The sequence below is a fragment of the Theropithecus gelada genome, chromosome 16 (assembly GCF_003255815.1).
Source record: "Theropithecus gelada isolate Dixy chromosome 16, Tgel_1.0, whole genome shotgun sequence".
In the NCBI taxonomy this organism is placed as follows: Eukaryota; Metazoa; Chordata; class Mammalia; order Primates; family Cercopithecidae; genus Theropithecus; species Theropithecus gelada.
Window position 1 is genome coordinate 64,644,283 of NC_037684.1, and position 16,006 is coordinate 64,660,288.

The window sequence follows — 16,006 nt, forward strand, 5'->3', positions numbered from 1 at the left end:
TATCTGGCTGTTGTTGAGGCAAGCTTGAGGAGGAGGGAGAGGAAAGGAGAAAGAACAAGTTTGTTTTCCAGTTCTTGCTGCCCAGGAGCCTTTTGGCACCTGCTAGTCCCTAAACCTGCCCAACCTCTACCAGAGCATACTTGTACATGGGCAAATACCTCTGGAGAGCTACGCCTCTTTTTCTTTGTTATCTCTGACCCAACATTTGCTAGTTAGTGGGTGGAGGAGGTAGCGCTGATTAGGAGAGAAATATCACCTACCATCTTGTTGGCTTAAGCATAGTGAAGGATTCAAAAGCCAAAAGGCTCAAAGATAAGAGGCAGGTTGAACAACGAGCACCACAGCACAGGTGGTTCGCCCAGGTATGTGTCCTGGGCGGCAGTCCCACCCTCTGTGTCCAGCTCCGATGACAGAATGCATAGGGCCTGTGCCCTGGAAACCACCATCCACCCTGGCTGCTATAGCTTTCCACCCAAGCCTCCCACACCCTCCGCTATGTAACAGCAGGAATAAAACATGGCGACAAAGGAAAGCATTCGGGTTAGGTCCAAAAGGTAAGTTGCACATTTGGGTTTTAAAGCCAGCTTGGGGAGTGCTGGCAATGCCCATCAGGCTTTGGACATGTTGCCCAGAGAGGCCAGCCTCCCAAGAGAGCATCCATAGCTGATCTGGGTCATGTCTATCCCTCCAGATGAAACCACGATACCAGGCAGCTGCAGGAGTGCAGGGACACGCCTGTAGTCCTAGCTACTCAGAAGGCTGAGGCAGGAGAATGGTGTGAACCTGGGAGGCGGAGCTTGCAGTGAGCCGAGATCACGCCTCTGCACTCCAGCCTGGGCAACAGAGCGAGACTCTGTCTCAAAAAAAAAAAAAAGGCCGGGCGCGGTGGCTCAAGCCTGTAATCCCAGCACTTTGGGAGGCCGAGATGGGCGGATCACGAGGTCAGGAGATCGAGACCATCCTGGCTAACACGGTGAAACCCCGTCTCTACTAAGAAATACAAAAAATAGCCAGGCGAGGGGGCGGGCGCCTGTAGTCCCAGCTACTCGGGAGGCTGAGGCCGGAGAATGGCGTGAACCCGGGAGGCGGAGCTTGCAGTGAGCTGAGATCCGGCCACTGCACTCCAGCCTGGGCTACAGAGCGAGACTCCGTCTCAAAAAAAAAAAAAAAAAAAAAAAAAGTGTTTTTGGAGATGGCGGAAGGGAGCTCATCATGTTGCCCAGGCTGGTCTCGAACTCCCAGCATCAAGTGATCCTCCTGCCTCAGCCTCCCAAAGCACTGGGATTACAGGCATGAACCACTGTACCCAGTCTAAAATGTATTTTAATTGAATGTCTTGGTCCATTTGCACTCTCTAACAAAGTACCTGAGACTGGATAATTTATAAAGAACAGAAATTTATTTTTCACAATTCTAGAATCTGGGAACTTTAAGATCAAGGCACCAGCAGATTCCGTGCCTAGTGAGGGCTTGCTGTGTGTTTCCAAGATGGTGCCTTCTGTTGTGTTTTCACATGGTGGAAGAGAGGGAAGGGCCAAGCAATTATTTGAAGCCTTATTTAAAAAAATTAGGGCCGGGCGTGGTGGCTCACGCCGGTAATCCCAGCCCCTTGGGAGGCCAAGGCGGGCGGATCACCTGACGTCAGGAGTTCGAGAGCAGCCTGGCCAACATGGTGAAACTCCGTCTCTACTCCAACCCAGGCTGGAGTGTGATGGCATGATCTTGGCTCACCGCAACCTCTGCCTCCTGGGTTCAAGCGATTCTCCTGCCTCAGCCTCCTGGGTAGCTGGGATTTATAGGCATGCGCCACCACATCCAGCTAATTTTGTATTTTTAGTAGAGACAGGGTTTCTCCATGTTGGTCAGGCTGGTCTTGAACTCCCGACCTCAGGTGATCCGCCTGCCTTGGCCTCCCAAAGTGCTGGGATTACAGATGTGAGCCACAGCACCCGGCCTAGGACTGGTATTCTTTCTTCCTTACCTATTTGGTGTATTGTGTCAGCTTAGCTAAACTGCAACTATTTTCCAGAAGTCTCTTTCCTGCAGTGTTTCAGGTTAGCTTGAGCCACAGAGACATTTCGTAGGAGATTTGGAAGTGGACGTGGAACATTTAATTACTAGTGTTAATTCCCTCTGCCACAGTAACAACATTCAGAGTGGTGGCTGATCTGTCACTCTGGGTGCTGGAATGAGGAGACATGGAGCGGAGCCCACAGCAGATGCTTGATAGATAGGTAGTGCTATGGACTAAATTGTTTTTTCCCTGAAATTCATATGTTGAAGCCCTTACTCCCAATGTAACTGTATTTGGAGATGGGGCTTTTTAGGAGGTAATTGGGGTTAAATCACGTCATAAGGGTGGGCGCCCTATCCAATAGGATTAGTGGTTCTTTATAAGAGACACCAAAACTCTGTCTCTTTCTCTCTGCAAACATGCACTGAAGAAAGGCCGTGTGAAGACATAGCTAGATGGCAGCTGCCTTTGAACTAGGAAGGAAGCCCTCCCCAGAAACGGAATCAGCCAGAACCTGCATCTTGAATTTATTGCCTTCAGAATTGTGAGAAAAATAATTCTGCTATTTAAGGCACCCAGTCTATGGATTTTTGCAATGGCAGCCTGAGCAGACCAAGACACACGGTGTGAGTGAGAATTTAACCTGGTTGTTGTAAGCATCTAGGATTTCAGGGTTGTTTATTACCTTAGTGTAACTGAGACTGTGCTGATGGACACAACTTCTTTGGCTAAAGGGAGGATTAAAACAGATTGAAACTAAAATTGTTCTGCTTTATAAAGACAACTCCAATACTTACATAGCTAGGATTTGCAGACCTTAATTTGAATTACAATCAGACAGCAAGGCTTGAGGAGGCTGGTAATATTCCACCAGAGAGAACAATAAATGTGTGAAGTCTGAATAATGAAGGAAACATTTACAAATAATCTTGACAGAAGAAGAAGGGAGGCAGGGTCGCGGCTCACGCCTGGAAGCCCAGCACTTTGGGAATCCAAGACAGGCAGATTGGTTGAGCCCAGGAGTTTGAGATCAGCCTCGGGAACATGGCGAAACTCCGACTCTGCAAAAAATACCAAAATCAGCCGGGCATGGTAGCACAGGCCTGTAGTCCCAGCTACAAGGGAGATTGAGGTGGGAAGATTGCCTGAGCCCAGGAGGTCAAAGCTGCAGTGAGCCCCTGGGTGTCAGAGTAAGACCCTGTCTGAAAAACAAAGAAACAAACAAACAAACAAACAAACAAGAAAAAGAATGGAAAGATTTTAAGTTACAGCACAGGTATGCTTTTGATGATTGTGTCTTCGTTCCTCAATACAGATTAGAATTGATAGTAGTTCCCTCACTATCTGGTAGTTCCTTATTATCAGTAGTTCTCTCATTATCAAGAAATCCAAGATCAAGGTATCTGGTGATTTTGCTTCGCTTTCCATGATGTCAGTTACCTGTGGTCAACTGGGGTCCAAAGTTATTAAGCATGGCCAGGTGCAGTGGCTCACACCTATAATCCCAGCACTTTGGGAGGCCCAGGTGAGTGGATCACTTGAGGTCAGGAGTTCAAGATCAGCCTGGCCAACATGGTGAAACCCCGTTTCTACTAAAAATACAAAAATTAGCTGGGTGTGGTGGCACATGCCTGTAGTCCCAGCTACTTGGGAGGCTGAGGCAGGAGAATCACTTGAACTGGGGAGGCGGAGGTTGCAGTGAGCTGAGATTGTGCCACTGCACTCCAGCCTGGGCAACAAAGCAAGACTCTGTCTCAAAAAAGAAAAAAAAAATATTAAGTGGAAAATTTCAGAAATAAACAATTCTTAAGTTTTAAATTACGTATCATTCTGAGCATTATAATTTGTCTATTTTATGATCAGTTACTGTTAATCTCTTACTGTGCCTAATTTGTAAATTAAACTTTATCATGGATATGTATGTGGGAAAAAAAACAGTATATATAAGGTTTGGTACTATCCACGGTTTCAGGCAACCACTGGGGATCTTGGACTGTATCTCCTGTGGATAAGCCGGGGGCTACCATATGTTCTTTATATCTTTGATCTAATGTCTTTTTTTTTTTTTTTTGAGACTGAGTCTCACTCCATCACCCAGCCTGGCAGTCGCGCAATCTCAGCTCACTGCAACCTCTGCCTCCCAAGGACTCAAGAGATTCTCGTGCCTCAGCCTCCAGAGTAGCTTGAATTACAGGAGTGTGTCACCACGCCCGGCTAATTTTTTTGTATTTTTAGTAGAGACAGGGTTTCACCATGTTAGCCATGAACTCCTGACCTCAAGTGATCCACCCGCCTCAGCCTCCCAAAGTGCTGGGATTACAGGCCTGAACCACTGTGCTCAGCCTGATCTAATGTTTTTTTTTTTAATTTTTAAAAAATTTTTAATTTTTTCTAATGTCTTAAAAGAACACTCTTGACTGGGTGCGGTGGCTCACTCCTGTAATCCCAGCACTTTGGGAGGCAGAGGTGGGTGGATTACGAGCTCAGGATATCGAGACCAGCCTGGCCAACACGGCAAAACCCTGTCTCTACTAAAAATACAAAAATTAGCTGGGCGTGGTAGTGGGCATCTGAAATCCCAGTTACTTGGGAGGCTGAAGCAGGAGAATCGCTTGAACCCAGGAGGCAGAGGTTGCAGTGAGCCGAGATCGCACCACTGCACTCCAGCCTGGGTGACAGAGCAAGACTCTGTCTCACAAAAAACCAAAAAAACCAAAAAAACTCTTAAGTTTTATTAGTTTCCTAAAGTGACTGAGTGCTAAGCATCTTGATTTTGATTTTCACAGCACTGGAGTAAGTAAACTTTTATCTTGAAAACAGCTTTTTTTTTTTTTCTTTTAAAAATCTCTATCATTGTTAGTTCAAGTTTGTAGTCTCTGGCTCCAGCCAAGATTAGCCAGCCAGCTCTGAAACAGAGAAATAGAAACAGGGTAAATAAAAACCAAGTGTTGGGCCAAGCCCAGCCATGGGGTAGGCTGAGGATGGAGGATTACTTGTGGCCAGTAGTTCAAGACCAGCCTGGACAATATTAAGTGTCTCAAGAGTATGAAAAGACAAAGCACTCACTGGGAGAAAAGATTTGCAAAAGACATATCTGAGGCCGGGCGTGGTGGCTCAAGCCTGTAATCCCAGCACTTTGGGAGGCCGAGACGGGCGGATCACGAGGTCAGGAGATCGAGACCATCCTGGCTAACATGGTGAAACCCTGTTTCTACTAAAAAGTACAAAAAACTGGCCAGGCGAGGTGGCGGGCGCCTATAGTCCCAGCTACTCGGGAGGCTGAGGCAGGAGAATGGCATGAACCTGGGAGGCGGAGCTTGCAGTGAGCTGAGATCCGGCCACTGCACTCCAGCCTGGGCGACAGAGCGAGACTCTGTCTCAAAAAAAAAAAAAAAAAAAAGACATATCTGATAACTGTTTTCCACAGCAGGCAAAGAATTCCTAAAACTCAACTAACCAAATACAAAATGTGCAAAAGATTTAAAAATATGCAAAAGATCTATAGACATCTCACCAAAAATGATATACATATGGCAAATAAGCATATGAAAAGATGTTCAACATAGTATGTTCTCAAGGGAATTGCAAATTAAAACAATGAGATACCACTGCACCTATTAAAATAGTTAAAATCCAAAATACAACACCAAAAGCTAGCAATGATGGGAACAACAGGAATGCTCATTCATTGTTGGTGGGAAGGCAAAATGGCCAGCGACATTGGAAGACAGTTTGGCAATTTCTTTTCTTTTCTTTCTTTCTTTTTTTTTTTTGGACAGTGTGTCGCTCTGTTGCCCAGGCTGGAGTGCAGTGGTGCCAGGCAATTCTCCCACCTTGGCCTCCTGAGTAGCTGGGATTACAGGGGTGCACCACCACGCCTGGCTACTTTTTTTGCATTTTTAGTGGAGACGAGGTTTCACCATGTTGGCCTGGCTGGTCTCGAACTTCTGACCTCGGCCTCCCAAAGTGTTGGGATTACAGGAGTGGGCCACCACGCCCGGCAGGTTTGGCAATTTCTTAAAAAGCTAAACATACTCTTAACATATGATCTCGCGATCGTTGTGCTCCTGTTTATCCAAATGAACCAAAATCTGACGCTTACCCAAAAACCACACACAAATGTTTATAGCAGCTTTATTCATAATTGCCAAAAATTAGGAGCAAGCAGGATATCCTTCAGTAGGTGAATGTATAAACTGTGGTATATCCAGACAATGGAATATTACTCAGTGCAAAAAAAGAAATGAACTATCAAGCCACAAAAGACATGGAGGAACCTTAAATACACATTGTGAAGTATAAGAAGACGGTCTGAAAAAGGAACGTACTATATGATTCCAACTATATAACATTTTGGAAAAGGCAAAACTATAGACAGTAAAAAGATCAGTGGTCTCTAGGAGTTTGGGGAGTAGGAAGGGAGGGATGAATAGCTAGCTAGAGCACAGGGGACTTTAGGGCAGTGCAACTATTCTGTATGATACTTTAATGGTAGCTACGTGTAATTTTACATTTGTCAAAACCCATAGAATGAGCCGGGCATGGTGGCACATGCTGTAGTCCCAGTTACTTGGCAGACTGAGGTGGAAGGATCACTTAGGCTCAGGAGCTTGAGGCTGAAGTGGACCGTGACTGTGCCACTGCACTCTGGCCTGGGCAATAGAGCGAGACCGTGTCTCCAAACACACACACACACACACAATAGAATGCATAGCACAAAGAGTGAACCCTAATGTAAACTACAGACTTGCAGAGGCAGGAGAATCGCTTGAACCTGGGAGGTGGAGGTTGCAGTGAGCCAAGATTGCGCCATTCCACTCCAACCTGGGCAAGAAGAGCGAAACTCTGTCTCGAAAATAAAAATAAAATAAAAATAAAGTCCATTATTAAACAATAAAAAAGCACCCCAAAAACCAAGGGCCAAGAAAGAGGGAATAGTATTTATTTTTTCTTTCTTTTTTTTTTTTTTAATGGAGACAGAGTCTCGCTCTGTTGCCCAGGCTGGAGTGCAGTGGCGCAATCTCCACCTCCCAGGTTGAAGTGATTCTCTTGCCTCAGCCTCCTGAGTAGCTGGGGTTATAGATGTCCGCCACCTCACCTGGCTAAGTTTTGTATTTTTAGCAGAGACAGGGTTTCAGCATGTTGGCCAGGCTGGTCTTGAACTCCTGACCTCAAGCGATCCACCCACCTCGGCCTCCCAAAGTGCTGGGATTACGGGCATGAGCTGCCGCACCTGGCCTAATTTTCTATAATGGAGAAAACACAAGACTTATGATTTTCTGCTTCCATAGAGCATTTGGCAGAAATAGGCCAGGAATCCCTATTTTGTAGCCAGGGGAAAGGAAGAATTGTTCTCAGTAGGGGACCACTGTCTAGGGTGAAGCCTAGTCAGTGCGGTAGAAACCGTCCTTGGTATCTCTGAGAATTCTGGTTCCATGCCTGGTTAGCTGAGAAACTTGTCAGACACCATATTCTAGTGAGTGCCTGGAAGATACCTGTGAACAGAAGGGGAAACGACATAAGGCCTGGGGGCTTTCAGGCAGCTTTTGGGATCCGCTACATAAAATGCCAGGACTTGAAGACAAGTGACTCTCACTCACATGAATACTGCCTTTGCAGGCTAAAAAACAAACTGCCAAGTTACTGTGCTGTATTTCTGTATTCAAAGCTGTCTCTCCTCTTTGGTGGGACCTTGTCAATTCTTCTAACTTCTTTTGGATGTAATTGTAGACTTACAGAAAAGTTGCAAGAATAGTACAAAGAATTCTCACTCTTCACCCAGATTCCCCACAAATGTTAACATTTTACTGCATTTTTTTTTTTTTTTTCAGAAGGAGTCTCGTGCTGTTGCCAGGCTGGAGTACAGTGGCACGATCTCGGCTCACTGCAACCTCCACCTCCTGGGTTCAAGCAATTCTCCTGCCTCAGCTTCCTGAGTAGCTGGGATTACAGGCGCGTGCCACCACGCCCGGCTAATTTTTGTATTTTTAGTAGAGACGGTTTCACCATGTTGGTCAGGCTGGTCTCGAACTTCTGACCTCGTGATCTGCCTGCCTCGGCTTCCCAAAGTGCTGGGATTATAGGCATGAGCCACCGCATCCAGCTGCATTTGTTTTATATCTCTCTGTCCCTCCCTTCTCTCTGTCCACACACACACACACACACACAAACACACACACACTCATTTTCCTGTACTATTTGATAATAAATCGCCGACATAATGCTCTTTATCTCAAGATATTTCAACATCTATTTCCTAAAAACAAGGACATTCTCTTACATAACCACAGTACAATCCTCAAGATCAGGAAATTAACTTTGATACAATATTATAATCTTCAGACAATATTCACATTTTGCCAACTGTCCCAATGATGCTCATTGTAATAAAAGAATATCCTGGATCATGCATTGTGTTTGGTTCCCATGTCTCTAGCCTACTTTAACTGGAATAGCGCCTCAGTCTTTCTTTGTCTTTCTCAACATTGCCATTTTTTAAAGAGTACAGGGCAATTATTTTGCAGAATGCCCCTCAATCTGGGTTTGTCTCTTGTCTTTTCATAATTGGATGCAAGTAGCGTATCTGTGGTAGAAATGTCACAGAAACGTTCTCAGTGCATCCTGTCGGGGCAGCAGTAGTTGCACATATACTGGGGAGGTTAACTTTGATCACCGGGTTAAGGTGGTGTCTGCCAGGTCTCTGAGTGAGGATCCTGCTGACCATACTTCCCCTGCAAGAAGTCCTCTTATAATACAAAGTAGGCAGGATGGAGAATGTTCAGCAGTGATCTGCAGGTGGTCCTTTGAAACTTAGCTCGGCCGGGCGTGGTGGCTCACACCTGCAATCCCAGTACTTTGGGAGGCCGAGGCGGGTGGATCACGAGGTCAGGAGATCGTGGCCATCCTGGCTAACACGGTGAAATCCCAACTCTACCGAAAATACAAAAAATTAACCGGGCGTGGTGGTGGGCGCCTGTAGTCCCAGCTACTCGGGAGGCTGAGGCAGGAGAATGGCGTGAACCCGGGAGGCGGAGCTTGCAGTGAGCCAAGATCGCACCACTGCACTCCAGCCTGGGCGGCGGAGCTTGCAGTGAGCCAAGATCGCACCACTGCACTCCAGCCTGGGCGACAGAGCGACTCCGTCTCAAAAAAAAAAAAAAAAAAAGAAACTTAGCTTGTGTGACTTCTCACTGAGCACTCCTTTACAGACTTACAAGTCTTTACTCTGTGCCCATTTTTCTGCATTTAGCAGTCTCTTTACCTGTTGGTACCTCCAAAGGCCAGCAGGATGCCTGGTACATACTTAGTGCTTATAAATGTCCAATGAATGAGTGAAACTGACAGGCTAGAGAAGGGGTAGGCAAGGAGAGCTGGTCAAGAAAAAGCCCAGAATGACAGTGGATTTTCAGAGAGGCTCTCTTCCTGATACAGAGAGCCCCTGCATCTGGAGATGAAGAAGGGTGGCAGTTTCAGGTGTCTGGACTGGTTCTCTGCACCCCACTCAGGGCAGAAAGGCAGGGTTTCAGGACTGGGAGGCAGCTGTGTTATTACAGGTGACCTGGGTTCTGTATTGAGCGAGATCCTAATGGTCCCTACATTTAAGGCAGCCATTTCCAGCATTCCGGCCATTGCAATCAGGAGAAAGAGAGGCAAAAACAGAGGGGATGTCATTCAAAGAACAGTACACTGAATTGTGGGGGTAGAGTGGGAAGGAGGAAAGAGGCAAACATCTGGCCACTGAATGACTCACCAAAGTTAGGAGTGAGCTATCTGTGTGAAACCCAGAGGAAAGGCTCACAAACACTCATCTGCTACGTACTCACCCTGTAATGTCACGGGAAATGCATAAAAGTGAAGAGAACTCCTACGCCAAAGTTCCAGGTGTGGAAAAGTTATTCTGATCAAGAGGAGCTAGTCAACAGAAAGGATGTAGCAATTCAAATTAAATAGAACAATAAGACTGAACAAATTGAGATGTGGGGAAGCAAAAAGCAAAATATTAGGACCAAATTTTAAATGGAAAAGGGAAACTCTGACTAGATCTAAACCAAATAATAATAATAATCAATTATAACTAAGAAAAGTAAACATACGAAAAATATGATTCTAAAAGGCAAAGTCTCATATTAAAACGGAAAAGCAATTTGTGCAGGAAGCTCACGTTTCCTGCCTACTTTGTTTGCTTGGAAAACACAGTAGAGTCGACCATCTGGGGTAATTAATTCTAGGGTAAAAATGTCAGAACCTGGGTAAACAAAGATTAGCACCATGATAAAAATAAGGAAGAACCAGGAACTAAAAAAGAAACCAAATTCAGTAAGTTCAAAGGGACAGAATTCTGAAGAAAATTCTGAAGATTCCAGGGACAAACTTGTTTTGCCATCAGTCAACGTTCTGAATGAAAGTCCTGGGATAACTCTTGCTCTTTTATATCTCAAAGTATCTCAAGTTTCAGATCAATTTCTGTAAAGCTTTCACAAAACAAATGGAAGGAAGAACTGTAAATCACAAACTAAAACAAACAAAACAAAACAAAAAACCTTTCCCCCTTACAATTCAACAACCCGAAGTCACCAAATTGAAGAAGGTTAAAGTAACTACAGAGGTAATGGGCTCATGCCGTGATTGAACCTAAGCTTGGCAAACCATACTTCAATGGTCTGTTGTACTGACATCCAGAAAGCATGCAAAATAATTTGGAAGCAGGAACGTAAGTCTGAGCTTCTCGGTTGCCTCCTCAGCTGCCCTTCCTTCTCAGTACTAATGACATTCCAATGCTTAGTCTCAAAAAACCATTGGTAAGAGGGATCTCAGAAATATCAGAAGAAAATGTTCCTTCTACCCCTAGAGCTGCAGACAAACAGATTCTATTCCACAATATAAGGCCAAAGCTAGTTCTGAAAAAGTGGGTAAACAGAGAACATTCACAGAAAGCGTTCATCTCTAAGTCTCCCATCTTCTCTCCATCTCGGAAGTGGGGACACGCCCCCTGGCAGGAAGCTCAGGCCGGGGTTCTAGATGAGGTAGGAAGTACAAAAGTACAAGATGACAGTTTTCACACTACACAGGGCAGAACTGGAAGAGAACTTTAATACGAGTTGGTTCAATTGTCTCTCACCTTAGATGAAGAAGCCAAGTTCTGGAAAGAATAATTGACTCTGGCAGTGTCTAGAGTAGCCGATGGCCTGAGTTTCTTCCTGCCACGCCACACAAAACAAGTGCAACCAGGAAATTCATGTGCCTAGACCTGATGCCTCAATTCCAAAGCCACAAAGGTAGTTGGGACCATATGACAGTCCAACTTGGATGCCAGGTTTAAGTTGTTATCCTGTGAGTAATGGGGGACCACTGCAGATTCTTTTTTTTTTTTTCCCCCTGAAGCGCTATGGTGCAATTGTAGCTCACTGCAGCCTTAACCTCCTGGGCTCAAGAGATCCTTCCACCTCAGCCACCCAAGTAGCTGGGCCTACAATGCGAGCCACCATACCTGGCTAATTAATACCATGCTTCACTATGTTGCCCAGGCTGGTATCGAACCCTGTGGCTCAAGCAATCCTCCTGTCTCAGCCTCCCAAAGTGCTTGGACTACAGGCATGAGCCACCGCACCTGGCCCATTGGAGATTCTTTTTTTTTTCTTCAGATGCAGTCTTGCTCTGTCACCCAGGCTGGAGTGCAGAGCCGTGATCTCGGCTCACTGCAAGCTCCGCCTCCCAGGTTCACATCATTCTTCTGCCTCAGCCTCCCGAGTAGCTGGGACTACAGGCACCTGCCACCACATCCCGGCTAATTTTTTGTATTTTTAGTAGAGACGGGGTTTCACTGTGTTAGCCAGGATGGTCTCAATCTCCTGACCTCGTGTTCCACCCGCCTCGGTCTCCCAAAGTGCTTAGATTACAGGTGTGAGCCATTGCGCCTGGCCAAGAGTCTGCTTTTAAGATGGCTCACTCATATGGTTGGCAGATTGGTTCTGTCTGTTGGCTAAGAGCTCAGCCAGGGCTGAGGGCCCAGAGCTTTGGCTCCTCTCGATGTGGCTTGGGCTTCCTCACAACATGGTGACGGGGTTTCAAGAGTAACCATTCCAAGAGAGTGAGGTAGTATTTTTATAGCAGCCTCAGAAGCCACATATTATTACTTTTTCATACTAGACTGGTCAAGGCAAGAACAAATTTCTGCCTAGGTTCAAGGAGGGATGATAAAAACTCCATCTCTTGATAGGGAAGTGCAAAGTTCTAGAAGAACATGTGTTACAGATATACTGTTGCGTTGACATTTGGAAAATATAATCTGCCACTGGTAGGGATGACATAATTTAGCAAATTAGCTAGGGGCAGTGAGGGAGAATGATACACTGATGTCTCTGGGTTGGGTGACCCATGGTGCCATTAGTAGAACTAGTGGAAAACAGAAGGAAGAATATGTTAGGGGAGATTATTGACTCTGAGAAGCCCATAGTAGTCAGAAGGCTGGAGCCTAGAAGAGGCATAAGGGAGTCTTATACAGAAAAGTCACAGCTAAAACTGAGACTAGAAGAAATGGCCAAGGATGAGAAAGAAAATCATAACAGATTTTTAGAAAACAAAAATTTCTTTTTTGAGAGTGAGTCTCCTCTGTTACCTAGGTTAGAGTGCAGTGGCACGATCTCAGCTCACTGCAACCTCCGCCTCCTAGATTCAAGCAATTCTTGTGCCTCAGCTTCCTGAGTAGCTACGATTACAGGCACCTGCCACCATGCTTAATTTTTGTATTTTTAGCAGAGATGCAGTTTTGCCATTTTGGCCAGGTTGGTCTCAAACTCCTGACCTCAGGTGATCCACCCACCTTGGCCTCCTAAAGTGCTGGGATTACAGGCATAAGCCACTGTACCTAGCCTATTTTCTGCTTTTTAAATGGCATTATTTTTCCATACCAGTATTTACTTTTATGTAGCCAAATATATTAATATTTTTCTCCAAGGTCAAAAAAGTATTTTTTCCCATATATATATATATATATATATATATATATATATATATATATATATATTTAGACAGATTCTTTCTCTGTTGCCCAGGCTGGGGTGCAATGGTGCAATCTTGGTTCTTCACTGCAATCTCTGCCTCCTGAGTTCAAGTGATTCTCCTGCCTCAGCCTCCCGAGTAGCTGGGATTACAGGCGCCTGCCACCACATCCAGCTAATTTTTGTATTTTTAGTAGAGATGGGGTTTCGCCAGGTTGGCCAGGCTGGTCTCAAACTCCTGACATCAGGTGATCCACCCACCTTGGCCTCCCAAAGTGCTTGGATTACAGGCGTGAGTCACTGCGCCTGGCCCCCCAATATTTTTATCGTTATTTTTATGTGTTTAATGTTTAGGGGTCAGACTTCATTTTTGTCAAATGGGCAGCCAATCAATCCAGCACCTTCCCACTGATTGAAATGTCACTTCTATCATAAGTTCCTAGAGATATACAGTTCTGTTGCTGGCCTTTTTTCTTTTTTTGGAAACAGGGTCTCTGTCACCCAGGCTGCAGTGCAGTGATACAATCACGGCTCACTTTAACTTCGGCCTCCCAGGTTCAAGTGACCCCCAACTTCAGCCTCCCAAGTAGCTGGGATTACAGGTGCATGGCACCACGCCCCGCACTGGCCTTTCTTTAGCACTGCGCCACAGAAATGCATGTGCATGTGAGTGGCTGAGATTGGCCACTTGGAGAGTGCCACGTGCACTGTGTCTCCTCATTTGCTGCCATGCAGAAATTGTGGGCCCACTGTGGCCACATATGCCGAATTCTCAAGAGGTGCTAGACATCCAGATTTTTATATGAACTCTCCAGTGTTTAAAAAGTTGGCAATTAATAAAAAAAAAATTTAACAGGCTGGGCACCATGGCTCATGCCTGTAATCTCAGTACTTTGGGAGGCCAAGGTGGGTGGATCACCTGAGGTCAGGAGTTCAAGACCCGCCTGACCAAAATGACGAAACCCCGTCTCTACTAAAAATACACAAGTTAGCCGGGCGTGGTGGCGGGCGCCTGTAATCCCAGCTACTCGGGAGGCTGAGGCAGCAGAATCACTTGAACCCGGGAGATGGAGGTTGTAGTGAGCCGAGATGGCACCACTGCACTCCAGCCTGGGCGACAAGAGTAAAACTCTGTTTAAAAAAAAAAAAAAATTAGGCCGGGCGCGGTGGCTCACGCCTGTAATCCCAGCACTTTGGGAGGCCGAGGCGGGCAGATCACAAGGTCAGGAGATCGAGACCACAGTGAAACCCCGTCTCTACTAAAAATACAAAAAATTAGCCGGGCGCGGTGGTGGGCGCCTGTAGTCCCAGCTACTCAGGAGGCTGAGGCAGGAGAATGGCGTGAACCCGGGAGGCGGAGCTTGCAGTGAGCCGAGATTGCGCCACTGCACTCCAGCCTGGGTGACAGCGCGAGACTCTGTCTCAAAAAAAAAAAAAAAAATTAAAAACATTATGTGGACAAAATATATTTGCAAGCTGAGACTAGCTTGTGGCACACTAGTTGGTGACCTCTATTCCAGATGCTGAAATAATGCAGAGGCTGAAATAAAGACTGGGTCCAGGAATCCACCTCTCATTCTTTCCCACTGCCAACATTAAGATGCAAAAGAGGAAGAGTGATGCGGCAGCTCCTGGAAACCTTGGTTATTTGCAGGCATCTCTGGGAAAGCAAGCAGTGTTATGGCTCATGTGTCACCTTTTACCCACGAGTTGATGATGTGGTTCCCGGTATGCCAAGTAACTAGGAGGGAGGAGGTCAGCACTGGGGAGGGGAAGGTAACATCCTCAGTCAAAGTTGGGCCTCCCAGACCTGTTGGGCTGAGTTACAAAGAAAGACAATGGGTTGGAAGGGGGATGGAAAGTAAGGTGCTGGCCAAGAACAGAGCAAGATTTTGGCCCCCCAAAACAAGCTGGGAAGTGATGTCACTTCCTATGTAATAATAATGCGGCTTCCCTGGATCCCTTCCAACTTCACACTGCTGAATCTGAGAAGAAATGGCAGTGAGCAGAGCTCTCCCACTCCACGTGGAGGACAGGGTCTGCTCGCGGCAAAGATGAGTCGCATTGTAGAACTTCACCATTCAGAGAGAAAGCTCCTTCACATGCAGAATCTCGCTTGTCTCTCAGGACGATCCTGTGAGGTAGGCAGCACCGGCGTGTTACTGCCCCTTACAGAAGAGGGAACTGGCATCAGTTACAATCAGGATGGGTCTTAGATGGCTCTGGGATGTGCAGGAAGGACACCTGTATAAATAAAAGACTGGCTGGGCGCGGTGGCTCATGCCTGTAATCCCAGCCCCTTGGGAGGCCAAGGCAGGTGGATCATGAGGTCAGGCGTTCGAGATCAGCCTGGCCAACATAGTGGAACCCCGTGTCTACTAAAAACACAAAAAATTAGCCGGGCGTGCTGGTGGGTGCCTGTAATCCCAGCTACTCGTGAGGCCGAGGCAGGAGAATCACTTGAACCTGGAAGACGGAGGCTGCAGTGAGCCAAGATCGTGCCATTGCACTCCAGCCCAGGCGACAGTGCGAGACTCCATCTCAAAATAAAAAAAAAAAATAAATAAATAAAATAAAATAAAATAAAAAGAATAAAAGACTGCAGGCCCTTTCTCCTTCCCCGTGCCCATTTTAGTAGAATCATTTATTCATTAAATTCACTGAACACCTTCCATGGGCTGGGCACGCTGTCTTAGGCGTTGGGAACGTAGGAGTACACAGGTCCTGAGCACTGTCCTCCCCTGTGGCTGGGTCAGTCATCCTTACTCTGAACCCTGACCCAGACTGGCCTTGCCCTCCTCCTCTCTAGGTAGAGCAATGATCTCAGGCCAACTCTTGCATTTTGTTCCAGAAACCTCGATTTGTTTCCCTGACTATTGGTCACTTCCCGAAACGCATTGAACTGTGCCAGGAATAGGATATGTTTTTAAGTGCTTGAGACACAGACAAGTGGCAGACGCATACCCAAATTCCAGTCATATCTTACTTCTGACCG